Genomic DNA, 14,747 nt, shown 5'->3' on the forward strand with positions numbered 1-14,747 from the left:
AGGAACAGTGAGCAGTTCAGCATGGATGTAGTAGGGCAGTGAGGAGACATGGTCCAGAGATGCCTTGATGCTTTCTCTGCTTCCCATAGCAAGCACAGCCCATCTGATCAAGTCATTGCTAAATTTCTTAAATTAGTGAGCATGGGTGTTATTCTTGGTTTTATTCTGCTGGCTTTCAGAAAAGCTCTGACCTATCATCTCATCAGCAGTACAATTTACCTTGTACCCAGTGACACCCAAGGCAAGCCTGCCTTTAAAATATATCATAGAATTCTATTTACCTTGAAGTTTTAATCCTTTGATATAGCCTCATTACGATAGCACTCCACTATTTCTTTTTTTTTTTTTTCAATTTTTTTTAACGTTTATTTATTTTTGAGACAGAGAGAGATAGAGCATGAACGGGGGAGGGTCAGAGAGAGAGGGAGACACAGAATCCGAAACAGGCCCCAGGCTCTGAGTAGTCAGCACAGAGCCCGACGCGGGGCTCGAACCCACAGACCGCGAGATCACGACCTGAGCCGAAGTCAGACGCTCAACCGACTGAGCCACCCAGGCGCCCCAGCACTCCACTATTTCAAAAAGCCTCAAAGATTGTTGATTTTGGCATGAATGATGAAGAAACTCAAAAGCAAATGGCTGGTTCAGATTCTGAATCCACAAATTAGAAGTCATCCCATCTCAGTCTTATCATTTACATTAACATGGATTATGTGAGCATGATTATGGACCTTTCTTATTCATTTATCAAGACTGAATAGATGCTACCAGGTTCACTATAAGTTGAAGCGATGTGAATGCTTCTTGGCAGCTAGAATCTGTGCAGGCAGTGGAATCCTGCCAGACACATTCACTGCAGTGCTTCCACCACTGGTCAGAGCAACCTGGGAATGGCCTGCAGAAAGAATCACCATCAGTCTGTTTTTTCAATCATCCATTCAACACACACACACACAGACACACACACTGAGCACCTACTCTGGAGTGGGTATAGTTCCATGAACTGGAGATAGGAGATGGACACTGTTCCATACACTGAACAAAATGAGTTCTTTCCCTATGGATCATCTCTACTTCTGTATTTATTTATTTATTACTAGACCTCAACCACAGCCTTCTTTTTCCCCTTCCACCTCTTTGCCTGTAGGCTGTACTGTATGTAGTCATGCACTTTGTATTAATATATTAGAAATCTACAAATCTGTTTTGTACTTTTTATACTGTTGGATACTTATAATCAAAACTTTTACTAGGGTATTGAATAAATTTAGTCTTACTAGAAAATAAAAAAAATGAGTTCTTTCCCTTAGCGATAGGTGTCTTGAAGACAAACAGAGCAATTGATATGATCTGATTTACCAGCTATACAAAAGAGTTATAACCACTTAACCATAGGAAATCCTCTCCTTGGAAGACTATATTTTCCAGAGATAGCCATATCTATGTATCTATCTCTTCCTAGATGTACTTGTAACGATGTTTCCTCTTCCTGAATCTGGAGAGACTCTTGGAGTATGACAGAGGTGATCTTATGTACCTTCTAAGGCTAGGTCATACAAAGGATAAAACTTCTGCTAGCTTCCAATCTCTCTCCCTCTCTCCTTCTCTTCTCTCTTCTCTTCCCCTTTCCCGCCCTCTTTCTTTCTATGGATGTTTACCATTGGAAACCAGCTGCCAGGTTGTAAGGAAGCCCGGTCTACCTGGAGAGACCTATGTAGAGAGGACAGAAGCTTCCTGCAAACAGCCAGCATCAACTGGCTGGCCATATGAATGAGCCTCCTTGGAAACTGATTCTCCAACCCTACTCAAATCTTACAATGCCTTTGATACCAGATAACATCTGATTTCAATCTTAGGACAGACTCTCAGCCAGAATTACCAGCCACTCCTGATTCCTGGTGCAAAGAAACTGTGAGAGATAATGAATTATTTTTAGTTACTAAGTGGTGCCTAAGAGCTAGATCATGTAGGGCCTTGTAGGTCATGGTAAGGATCCTGGATTTAATTCTAATTATGGCGAGTCACTGGAGTATTTTTTGTAAAGAATCGATATGCTCTGATTTACCAGTTACAAAAAAAAAATCATAACCAGATAACAAAGGAAATCCTCTTTGCCCCTAAAAATTTTTTATATATTTTCTCTTTCCTCCTATTTCTTTGTGTCATCTTTTCCGTCCTTGTCTCCCTTCAATGTCTCTCTAGCTCCTTCTTCCCACTCACTGCTTATAGCCCCTCTCTGTTATTCTCATCTTCTCCCTCTGTGACTTGTGCAAGGCCACTCAAGGAGTGTGATTCTCTTAGCGAAACTGACTGTGGAGGAAAGATCAAACAGGAATTTGGTTTGGGTGGGGCGGAAGCAGGCAACTCTGACCTGGCAGGCCTCTGTTGCTCATTGAGGTTGGAAGATCAGAGATTTTTACCCAAAGCACCCAGGAAGAGATGCATTCACATAACTTGCCAGTGTGGGTGTACTTGGCAGAGAAGTATAATACAAATAGCTACATCATCCTGAACATGAATTGTGAGGTACAAATGTGGGCTCCCTGAAGACAAAGATGGCAGTTAGATAATCCATACTTAAAATCTTTTAGCTTTTTATTTTGAGAGAGAGAGAGTACAAGCAGGGGAGGGGGGCAGAGGGAAAGAGAGAGAGAGAGAGAGAGAGAGAGAGAGAAAGAGAGAGAGAGAGAATCCCAAGCAGGCTCCATGCTCAGGGTAGAGCTCAATACAGGGCTCTATCTCATGACCCTGAGATCATGACCTGGGATGAAATCAAGAGTTGGACACTTAACTGACTGAGCCACCCAGGCGCCCCTTAAGTCTTTTATATGACAGTCATAATGATCCAGGTACTGAATTCTAGTATCTTCATCTATCTTGGCATTAAATTAATTCTTTCAATGCATATTTTTCCAAAATCATTAATATGGTGAAAAAAAGACCTATAAATGCTGTAAAGCAAACTGCCAACTCCCTAATACTTGAAAAGACCCTTTAAAAATAACAAAAGAGCCAAGGTCTGTAAACAAGATTAGAAATTACTTTTTAGTTAATAATGACTTCTCAAAACATTTTTACCCCCTATTGTGTATCTGCTGAATTCCTTTTCTCCTGGGAATTAAATGTGATCATCACCCCATCCCTCAGCATTTTGGCTACTGTTGCTATTAGCAACACTTAACTTGTGTTTATTCCCTAAGGGCTTGATTCTGAATGGGAAAGAGAGTGATTCTGATTTTGCCTGAAGCAGCACCATTGAATCAACGTGTCATCAGTCTTCAATGACAGAGTCCTTGATTTCAAAGTAGGAGTTTTGATGTAGGCACAGAGGCGGCCAAGATTATGACACTCAGTTAGCTGCTGCCACTATGCACTCAGACTCTATTACATAAGCAGATTTCTTCAGCCCTCATTTTAGACTCCACATACAGACATTATTGCCAATACTCTATGTGTTGAGGGTTAGAATTCGGCAGTTCACGCCACTTTACTGGTGCACTGTGTAAGCCTCATACCTCATTCCTGGCACTGACAGAGGGAACATGTCACTTTAGTACCTCTAATTTTTTTTTTTTTAGTTTATTTTTGAGAGAGAGAGAGAGAGAGAGAGAGAGCGAGCATGAGCAGGGGAGGGGCATAGAGAGAGGGAGACAAAGAATCCAAAGTACATTCCAGGCTCTGAGCTGTCAGCACAGAGCCCTACGTGGGGCCTGAGCTGTGAGATCATGACCTGAGCTGTAGTCGGACGCTTAACCGACAGAGCCATCCAGGTGCCCCTAACTTTAGTAACTTTAGAGTAAAACAAGAAAACTCAGAATCAAAAAGAATCTTGAAAAATGCCTTGCCCAAAGCTACTTCATATTTATGAAATGTTTTATTAATGATAATAAGGTAAGCTTGATTTTAGGTACTTTCTTAGTATTTACCAGATATTACCAAATTCTTAAGAGTCCCAAGAGGAGTCAAGTTTATAAATACTCATTTGCTTCCAAGGTCCTCAGGGTAATCCTCTGCTTCTCTCAGTATTTTCTTTTAAGGAGTTGAGTCTTTGTGGAGGGGTGTGTGTGTGTGTGTGTGTGTGTGTGTGTGTGTGTGTGTGTCTGATGACAGGGAAGTGATACACATGCTCACGGACAATTGTGGAAGGACATGTGTGTGTGTCTGATGATGGGGACATGCATAGTGACAATAGGAGATGCTTCAATTCAAATGTGGAAAGTTCTTTCAACACTCAGTTTGTAGTGCACACTTCATACTCTCTGGGAGTGCCTCAGACACACAAGTTCAAGTGCCAAATTGATCAGAACAGGTATTGTTATGGATGGGAGGGGTTACAAATTGTCATTCAAAGATAAAGACTACAAAATGTAAAGGGAATATTTATGGGCAAGGCCTACAAGGTTCAGCTTCCCTAAAACCTTTAATAAAGGAAATTGTCAATTTAATCAGCTGCCATCTCTAAAGACAGATGAATGACCAACCTGAATTTTAAAAATTCATTATTTTAAAATTTGATATAATTGAAATCCAGAGACTATCACAGAATTTATTAATCTTTCTATAGAAATCATCTTGACATCATTCTGAGGGTATGATTTATGACACACAGAAGAGAAAGAATTGAATCTTATACTCATTTGGTTTATTACGGTGAAGCTACAATAAATCATTTCATTAAGTCTAAATGCCATCAATTTTAAGAGGCACCACTATTTTATGTTCCAACAAGAAAGAAAAGAATTGCCAATGTTTTAAACTAAAAACTAATCTTTTCTTATCACATTGATTGTAAGATGTATCCTGATTGTAGACATGATAATATGTGAAAAATAAAATGTGGTAGGCAGACTAATGGTTCCAAACATGTCCACATCTGGATCCCTAGAATGCATGAATAGGTTGGGTTACATGGCAAAAGGAAATTAAGGTTGCAGGTGGAATTAAGGTTGCTAATCAGCAGATGGGGAAATTATCCTCCATTACAATCACAATGTAATCACAAGGGTCCTTAAAATGGAAGACAGAAAAGTTAGAGGGAGATGTGATTATAGAAGAGTATTCAGAAAGAAGTAAAGTTGCTGGTCTTGGAGATGGAGGAAGGGGCTATGAGTCAAGAAATGTGAATGGCCTCTAGAAGCTAGAAAAGGCAAGGAAACGGATTTTCTCCTATAGCTCTGCTGTCACCTTGATTTTAGCCCAGAGAGACCTGTATCCGACTTCTTACCTAGAGAACTATAAGAGATAATTAATTTGCACTGGTTCAAGCCATTAAATTTGTATAATTTGTTATAGCAGGGATAGGAAACTAATACATATACATCTTACAATCCATGATGATAATATAACTTGTGCAAATTTGAAATTGTAATATTTAACTTTTACTAGATATATAAATTCATGAGAACTGTTCAACTATTATTCATAAATAAATAGTTTTAGACAATCCTGAAAAGCTTAATTATGGCACTCCTCTGCCTTAGGGGACAACTTTCATTAGCATGTATAAATTATACAGTAGGATGTATGAATTATCAATTGTATGGCCAAAGCCCAACCTCACTACTCAACACTCCTTTCATGCCTCTGATTCTTTTTTTTACTTCTTGGTTTTTGTTTTTGTTTTTGTTTTTGTTTTTTTTTTACTTTTATTGCAGACATGGAAAAGAAAGCTTTTACAATGGGACAAAAATTATGCTTATGCATTCATAGTGCTTGATCCAGCTAAAAAGTCAGAAGATCCCAGAAGTATTAAAACCTCTCTAATCAGGCCAGAGATTAATTTTATACTTATGGGGGCACCTGGGTGGCTCAGTCAGTTAAGCATCTGACTTGATTTCAACTCAGCTCATGATCTCACAGTTCATGAGTTCGAGTCCCACATCGGGCTCTGCACTGACAGTGTGGATGGAGCCTGTTTGGGATTCTGTCTCCTTCTCTCTCTGCCCCTCCCCTGCTCTCTCTCTCTCTCTCTCTCTCTCTCAAAATAAATAAATAAACATAAAAAAATGTATACTTAGTGAATCTTTATGATGCAATGGACTGAAAAACATTAATTGGCATTTATTAGGTTTAAAATTTTTTTGAATATCAAATTCTTTGCTCGCCTTTGGTCCAGCACATAATACATTAATTCTGTACAAATGCATAGTTTGCAACCATACTACCTAAATCCAAAGCTGAACCTCTAACAAAACAATAAACAAACTCATCATGAAATAATCCCCAGCACCAAATATGCCACATTCTAGATCCCAGATCTCATAATATCCACATGTAAAACTTTGACATTAAACAAATGAGTCCAACATTTTTCAGGCAGTATGGAAATGTCACTTCACATGTGCACAACAAGCTATCCGTCAGAGAGCAAAGCCCTCTGAATACAAAACAGATGACCCAGGCAATTTGTTTGGATCAACAGCTCAGCAAACCATCAAAAAAGACTATGACAGTATTTTGCTTTTTTATGCCATTATCCTTCCTTCCAGTTTCACAATTCCAGGATCTTCACTGCAAACGGTCCAACATCTTGATTATTCCAGCAACCAGTTTTTTTCTTTCCATTTCTGTGTTTCTTCTATCATTGCTGTCTTGTCATATGGAATACAATTTGCCCAAGCTTTTCCCTTACCTCTTTCAAATCGAAGGTCAGTATGTCCAGCTTCAGGTATTAAGAAGCAAGTATTTATTAGGGTGAAACAGAGATTGAAGACAATTATCTTGTACCTACTAATATTCATCTGGCTTACCTTAGCTTCTGCCTATCAGATAGGAGAACAAATAAATGAACTCGTCTCCTATTCATTAACACAACCATTCTGGAGCCTTTTACTTTCTGGAGCATTTGGGTAGCCAGCATAGGGCCTCAGATATATTCTATCTGTATCACCACTGATGCCATACTCAAAACTCCCCATCACCCTTTAGTAAAACTCGCTCACACTTTCAATGGGCGGCCATGACAGCAAATTACTTAGCTAATGAATTGTTCTAATACTGCTATTAGCCTGACTATCAGGAGTGCTCCTCTTTTTACAGAATTAAAAGTCTTCTAAAATAACTCAAATAAATTTACAAATATTTATAAATCAAATATTCCTTTAGTTGTCTTCAATGATGATGGTTATAATGCAAGTCATATTATTTCCCCTTTCAGATGAAAGGAAAGGATTTGTTTTCTGAAAGTCATCACAATTAACATTATTAAAAAGAGCTCCTTTTTACAGTAATATTATATCTGCTAAAATAAAACACTAAATGTAAGATACCGCTTTGTTATTTTTGAAATTTTTTCTTAGGTTTTTTTCATCTTTACAATCTGTTTATCAGCTGTCGGACACACTAAAAACATTACATCCACAGGCAGAGTTACATAGTATACTCATCAGCAGTTTTCAGGAAGTATGAAAATCGTGTGTTATTTTTGTTATAAAATCCAAATCATGATCTTCTAATCTGATTTATTCACCTTTCTTCTAGTAATGTACTCTATTGATTTAAAAAAATAGGCCACACTTATAAAATATGTAAGTCAAAAAAATTTTTTTGAGACTAAAACATTTGTGTAAGACTAAACCTCTCTGGAATTCAAGTAAGAAAGAAGAGGTAAGTGGAAATGATGCCCGGCAGAGCCAACTTGATACACAAGTTTATCCATTAAAGATCACTTAAAGATAATTTACTCAAAGGAGAGAATTTGGGCTCTGATTCCATGCTGATTTACTATGATTTTAAGTTAAATTCTAACAACCTTGTTTATTTACTTCTACATCTATAACTCATTGAAGGTAACACTTCTATAAAAAGATTACAGAAGAGGTAAGAGCTGATAGCCTGTCAGTAAAGAGCCTGAAAACCAAGTGAAAATGAAAAAAAAAAAAAAAAGTCTCCTGGAAATCCAGGGGCCTTGGCTAGCACAGCCAACTGAGGATGTTCCTATATTACAGTACAACACGATTAGACACTGGGACTTAGAGCCCAACAAGAGCCTAGTCCAGAATAACCACTTAATGAGTACCCCTGGGTATGCAGGTGCTGCGAGCCTGGCATCTACAGAAAGGAAAAAGTTATTTCTGCCTTGCCTACTCCTTCATTGTCATTGGTTGGGAAGACAAAGTGAGATCATACACTTATTAGTTAGGTTATTGATTCAGCTGCATGCGAATTCTCTCTACCAGAATAAAGACTGCATTTCCTAGCCTCTCTTGCAGCTGAGTGTGCCACTAGAATGACCTCTGGACTCTGGATGTGAGGGGAAGGCATCCTCCAGGAAATGCTCTCCCGTTGCCTTTTCCCACTGTGGTGAGAATGCATGTCAGGTGGTGAGCCATCCTGAGCCACAAGGAGGATGGACAAGACCAGAGGCACCTGCATTCTCAGTGACTGCTCCAGCAGCAGACACACTCAACTCAGACTCTTACCTGAAAGAAATAAAGTTCTACCTTGTTGAAGCCCCTTCAATTCAGCTGCCCAATTCAGAATGACAGATGCCCTAAAGATTTTGGATGGGATTTGCTATAAGGTGTTTGAAGAATAATATGTGTGTGTGTGTGTGTGTGTGTGTGTGTGTGTATGTATGTATGTGTGTGTGTATATGTGTGTGTGTGTGTGTGTGTATATATGTATTGCTGATTTAGAAGCTTTCATGGGTTTCATTCTAGAATTCTCATGTGATCACTTGCGTTTTTCTTCAGGAACCCTTGGGCTGACCACAGAGTTCTCCAAGTTCTCTAGAGCAGGTCAGATTATGTCAGTAAAGGAAGAACCGATGAAATGGAGGCTTAGTCGGCCAGGCCGAGGACCAGACCAGTATCAGCACAAATCCCCACCTTGGGAAATCAACTCATTCCTCCAGGGAGGAAAAACCGTGAAGAATAGAGATGATCAGAGAGCAGAGACAGGGCAGAGATTTTTCATTTCCCCTAAACGCCACTTCTACAACTTTGCCTCGTGTTACCATGGTTACCACATGACTTTTGAATTAATTTCTACAGAAACAGCAATTGTGGCCTAGCACAGCATAGCAGTTACCCAGGTGCTCTCATTATTAATAGAACAGGCTATCCATTAAAAATACACATTATATATTTTCCAACATTTGCTTTTAATTGTTCACCAATATTCAAATTGGAGGCATAGAATCGGGGACACAATGAACAGAATGGGGAAAAAAATATAGCCCTAGTCCTTTACTATGGCTTTGAACATCTAAACCTTCAATGTAGCTTTTTTAGAATATTGGTTACTAGCAAGGCCATTAAAACCACGTTCCAAATAACACATTAAGTGGCAAATATGGAATAAGTTTTTGTAAAAGAAATGTTTTATCACAACTTGGGGATTTTTACAGGTCTTTCATTCAAAAAGAATTCTATCAAACTAGAGTACACAGATGAATCATCTCCTCCTACCTTGAACACATCGGAATTTGTGATGGGTTTTCTAGCTTTCTGTTTCTTCCTTCTATAAATCAAATTGCACTTGGCTGTGAAGACAATATTTCATAACCATTTCTATCATATTATTTATCTGTTAAGAATCTAAATATTATTATTTTGTTTGGTCAATTCTCACTCCCTTAGACTACCCTTTGGAGTCCTTTATCAGTTCATCTTCCTGTTACTATCTAGTTAACCTCTTTACCCCCTCAGTACTCTGAGGTCAACATCATAGCACTCTCTACCTATATCATACATTTCCTATTTTTTTTAAAATTTTTTAAAATGTTTATTTCTGAGACAGAGAGAGACAGAGCATGAGTGGGGAAGGGGCAGAGAGCGAGAGGGAGACACAGAATCCGAAGCAGGCTCCAGGCTCCAAGCTGTCAGCACGAAGCCCGACGCGGGGCTCGAACTCACAAACCATGAGATCATGACATGAGCCAAAGTTGGTCACTCAACTGACTGAGCCACCCAGACACCCCCATACATTTCCTATTTTTATAGAACCATACAGTACGAGGTTTTTGTGTGTGTGTCAACTGCTTTTACTCAACATAAAGTTTTTGAGATTCATTCATATGTATCACACATTCATTCTTTTGTATTGCTGAGTAGTATTCCATTATGTGGATATTCCACAATGTGTCTATCCATGCTCATATTTATAGACATTTGGGTTGTTTACAGTGTAGGCTATTATGAGTATGACTACCATGAACAACCCTGTACAACTCTTTTGTGGGCATATATTTCTCCTAAGAGTAATATTGTTGATTCATAGCATAGATATTTAACTTTTTAAGAAATTGCCAGTTTTCCAAAAATCATATTATTCCTCCACCAGAAATTGATGAAAGTTCTAGTTGCTTCATATAGTTGCTAATATTTGGTATTTTCAGTATGTTTAATTAGAGAAACAATTATATAAATATAAAACAATGTATAATATAAAATGGTATCTTATTGTGGTTTTAATTCACTTTTACTTGATGATTAATGATGTTGAACATCTTTTCATGCGCTTAATTGCCATTCCTAATTTTTGGTAAAATGTCTGTTCAAGTCTTGTCATTTTTATTTTATTTTATTTTTTATTTGAGTATAGTTGACATGAAATGTTACACTAGTTTCAGGTGTACAACTTAGCGATTTGACAAGCTTGTACACTATGCTATGTTCACCACAAGTGTACTACCATCTGTCCCACTACATCGTTACTACAATGTCATTGGCTGGATTCCTTTGGCCGTGCCTTTTATTGCCATGACTTATTCCTTCCATAAATGGAAGTCTGTATCTCCCTTGAGTCTTGTCATTTTGAAATTGGATTGTTATTTTTTTTTTATTACAGGAATATATATGCCAGATTCAAGTTCTTTGACACATGTTTTATTTTTTCCTCGTCTGTGTCTTGGTGCTTTTTGATTTGTAAAAAATAAATTCTTTTACATTTATTTAAATTCAAGTTAATTAACATACATGTAGTATTGGTTTCAGAAACAGAACCCAGTGATTCATCACTTACATATAACACCCAGTGCTCATCCCAATACAAATGCCCTCTTTAGTGTCCATCACCCATTTAGCTTATCACCCCACCAAACACCCCTCCAGCAACCCTCAGTTTGTTCTCTGTATTTAAGTCTCTTATAGTTTGCCTCCCTCTCTGTTTTTATCTTATTTTTCCTTCCCTTCCCCTATGTCATCTGTTTTGTTTCCTAAATTCCACATATGAGTAAAATCATATAATATTTGTCTTTGACTGACTTACTTCAATTAACTTAGCATAATATGCTCTAGTTCCAGCCACATTGTTGCAAATGGCAATATTTCATTCTTTTTGATCACTGAGTAATATTCCATTGTATATACATACCACATCTTCTTTATCCATTCATCAGTGGATGGGCATTTGGGCTTTTCCATAGTTTACCTATTGTTGATAGTGCTGCTATAAGCATTGGGGGAAAATGTGCCCCTTCGAATCAGAATTTTTGTATTTTTTGGATAAATACCTAGTAGTGCAATTGTTGGGTTACAGGGTAGTTCTACTTTTAATTTTTGGGGGGAATCTCCATACTGTTTTCCAGAGTGGCTGCACCAGTTTGCATTCCCAACAACAGTGCAAAAGTGTTCCCCTTTTTCTTCATCCTTGCCAACATCTGTTGTTTCTTGAGTTGTTAATTTTAGCCATTCTGACAGGTGTGAGGTGGTATCTCATAGTGGTTTTGATTTGTATTTCCCCAATGATAAGTGATGTCAAGCATCTTTTCATGTGTCTTATTAGCCACCTGGATGTCTTCTTTGGAAAATTGCCTATTCATGTATTCTGTCCATTTCCTCACTGGATTGTTTGTTTTTGGGGTGTTGAGTTTGATAAGTTTTTTGTAGGTTTTTGGATACTAATCCTTTATCCAATAAGTCATTTGCAAATATCTCCTCCCATTCTGTTGGTTGCCTTATAGTTTTGCTGATTGTTTCCTTCACTATGCAGAAGCTTTTCATCTTTTCTTTAAAAATTTTTTTTAATGTTTTTATTTTTGAGAGAGAGAGAGACTGAGTGCAAGCAGGGGAGGGGCAGAGAGAGATGGAGACACAATCCAAAGCAGGCTCCAGGCACTGAGCTGTCAGCACAGAGCTGGATGCAGTGCTCGAACTTGTGAACCGAAGATCATAACCTGAGCTGAACAGAAGCTTTTTCTCTTGATGAAGCCCCAGTAGTTCATTTTTGCTAAATATTTTGAAATTTTGATAAAATTAATTTATATATTTTTCCCTTTATGGTTAACACTTTTTGTATCCTCTCTAAGAAATTTTTCCTCTTTCCAAACTGAATATACACTCTCCTATGTCTTCTAGCAGCTTTATGATCCTCATATATACTGTTAGGCCTATGATCCAATTCAAGCTATTGTTTATATATAGATTGATATAAGACTTGAGGTTTGTATTGTTTTTATTATCTGTCTATCTATCTATCTATCTATCTATCTATCTATTTATTTTTGTATACTGGCATAATTTATCCTACTTAGGCTTCTGTTAGCCTTTTTGGATCCATGGCTTAAAACAATTCTTCAAATATGGAAAATTCACAGGCATCATCTCTCCAAATATTTCTTCTGTCCCATTCCCTTTCTCTACTCTTCTGGGACTCTAGTAACATGTATGTTAGACCATGTAATATTACCCCACAAATTTCAGACCCTCTATTTTGATTTTTTGTTTGTTTGCTTCCTTTCCCTTATTGTTCCTCTTGGTGTTTTAGTTCAGATGATTACTTCTTCAAAGTCACTGATTCTTTCTTCTACTATGTCCAGTCTGTTATTAAGCCCAATTAATAAACCTGTTTCATGTTTTGAGGGGGGAGGGGCAAAGAGAGAGAGAGAGAAAGAGAGATAAAGAATTCAAAGCAGGCTCCAGGCTCGGAGCTGTCAGCACAGAGCCCAACACAGGGCTCAAACCCACAAACCATGAGATCATGACCTGAGCTGAAGTCAGAGGCTTAACTTGACTGAGCCACCCAGGTGCCCTTGGAATAGCTTTTATTGAAATTACCCTTGTAAAAGTATCAGTTATAAACCATAGGAAAAATATGCATTTAAAAGAAGTATTTGAAGACACTGGAGAGCAACCAAAAACAGGCACAGGTAATTCCTTATTCACCACCTCCTTCTAATCACTCCCCAATTCATTTTACTATTTTATTTGAGTCTTAACACCTGTCTTTATCAAGTATCAAATATATTATTTATTTGAGTTTGTGTTATTTCTGTTTCTTCCAACAAAATATACGTCTCATGACAGCAGAGATACCCTTGTTTATTGCTGTATCCCAAATCCCTAAAAGTTACTGACAATGGTAGGTGTTCAATACTTGCTGAATAAATGAATTAAAGTTTGAGTGGTAATCAAAATTTATTATACACCAAAATCACCTAGAGGGCTTGTTAAAACACAGATTTCTGGACCCCATCCCCAGAATTTCTGATGCATAAGTCTGGAGTGACACTTAAGAATTTGCATTTTTAACAAGTTCACAGCAGATTGTCTAAAGACCACACCTTGAGAGCTGGGCTAGTATTTACTGAGTGCCAGCTATCTTTTCCTATGCTAGGACCATGAGGAGTAAGACGAAGTAAACACAGGACATTGGCTCCCAATAAGCACATACTCTAGTTAAAAAAATAAAGAAACCTTATGTGTATGTGTGTGTACACATACAAGCAAACACACGTGTACAAAGAATAAAGTCAATAGATGTGAGATGTCAAATAGGCAGCATTAAGTGGTAAGATCAATAAGATCTCACAAGAGGAAGGTACAGTAAGAATAAATATCATGTGACATTTATTAGGAGCTTCCTATGTGCCTATAATAGGCCTAGTATTTTACATGGAAAATATTAGTTGTCACAACAATCTTGTATGTATTATTTTTAACCCCCATTTAAAAAATGACAAAAATGAGGTTCAGAAAGGTTAAGGAACTTCTTGAGAATTGTAACCTGTATCTCAAAACTCAAGCACTTAGCCAGTCATTGTTTTGCCACCGTGGGTGGGTTATAAGTTGAGAAGAATAGGAAGGATGGGACATTGGGTAGAATTAGAAGAGGAGGAATTAGAAGAAGCTAGACTGTGATGCAGAGCCAAAGCTTAATCCAGGGTTCCTGGCATTCTAGAACACCTGTTTATTCTCCTGCCATGCCTCCATGCTTCTTCTGATAAGATTTTACAAGAGTTGTTGGGTGTTTAGCAACGATTTCTGTCAAATGAAGCATTGTTTAACATTTTTGAGTGAGGACTGGGATGGTATGAGGTTAACAACATGGTAAAAAAAAATTAGTGTCTTGGAATATCAATTCAGAGTGATGGCCTGATGGAAATAGAAAGGATAAACTAGTGTGGGGTGCCCAGTTAGGAGACAATTTCAATAGTCTAGACAGGAGGATATAGGGGACTGAGGTAATGTTTTTAGTGAGAAAAAAGGGAGAGCTGAATATAAGAACTGATAGGTTTAGAAATGGAATACATCTGAGAAAGGGAAATATCCAAGTATTTGGAGGATTCATGCCTGGATAATCAGGAGAGTGGCAGTCTGAGGAACAGAGAAAGGTTGAGTCATAGGTGCCTTTATATGGTTCATCTGTCTCAGTCTAGACCAGTGGTTCTCAATTGGGGGTGATTTTGCTCCCCAGGGGCCCCTTTGGCAATATCTGGAGGAATTTCTGGCTGTCACAGGTGGTAGGATGGAAAAATAGATATTCTACTGGCACCTAGCCAGTGGAGGCCAGGGATGCTGTCAACA

At 38.0% G+C, this 14,747-nt stretch overlaps 1 protein-coding gene and 1 non-coding gene across 11 annotated transcripts in view; both read right to left on the reverse strand.

Moving 5' to 3' along the window:
- Positions 1-14,747, reverse strand: part of TRIM9 (tripartite motif containing 9) — a 111,415-nt gene that overhangs the window by 71,258 nt on the left and 25,410 nt on the right. The window lies entirely within an intron of this gene.
- On the reverse strand, positions 474-558 carry TRNAR-UCG (transfer RNA arginine (anticodon UCG)). Its single transcript has one exon. It is a non-coding gene; the product is annotated as a tRNA-Arg (tRNA).

Source organism: Panthera onca, chromosome B3 (assembly GCF_046562875.1).
Source record: "Panthera onca isolate mPanOnc1 chromosome B3, mPanOnc1 haplotype 2, whole genome shotgun sequence".
Lineage (NCBI taxonomy): Eukaryota > Metazoa > Chordata > Mammalia > Carnivora > Felidae > Panthera > Panthera onca.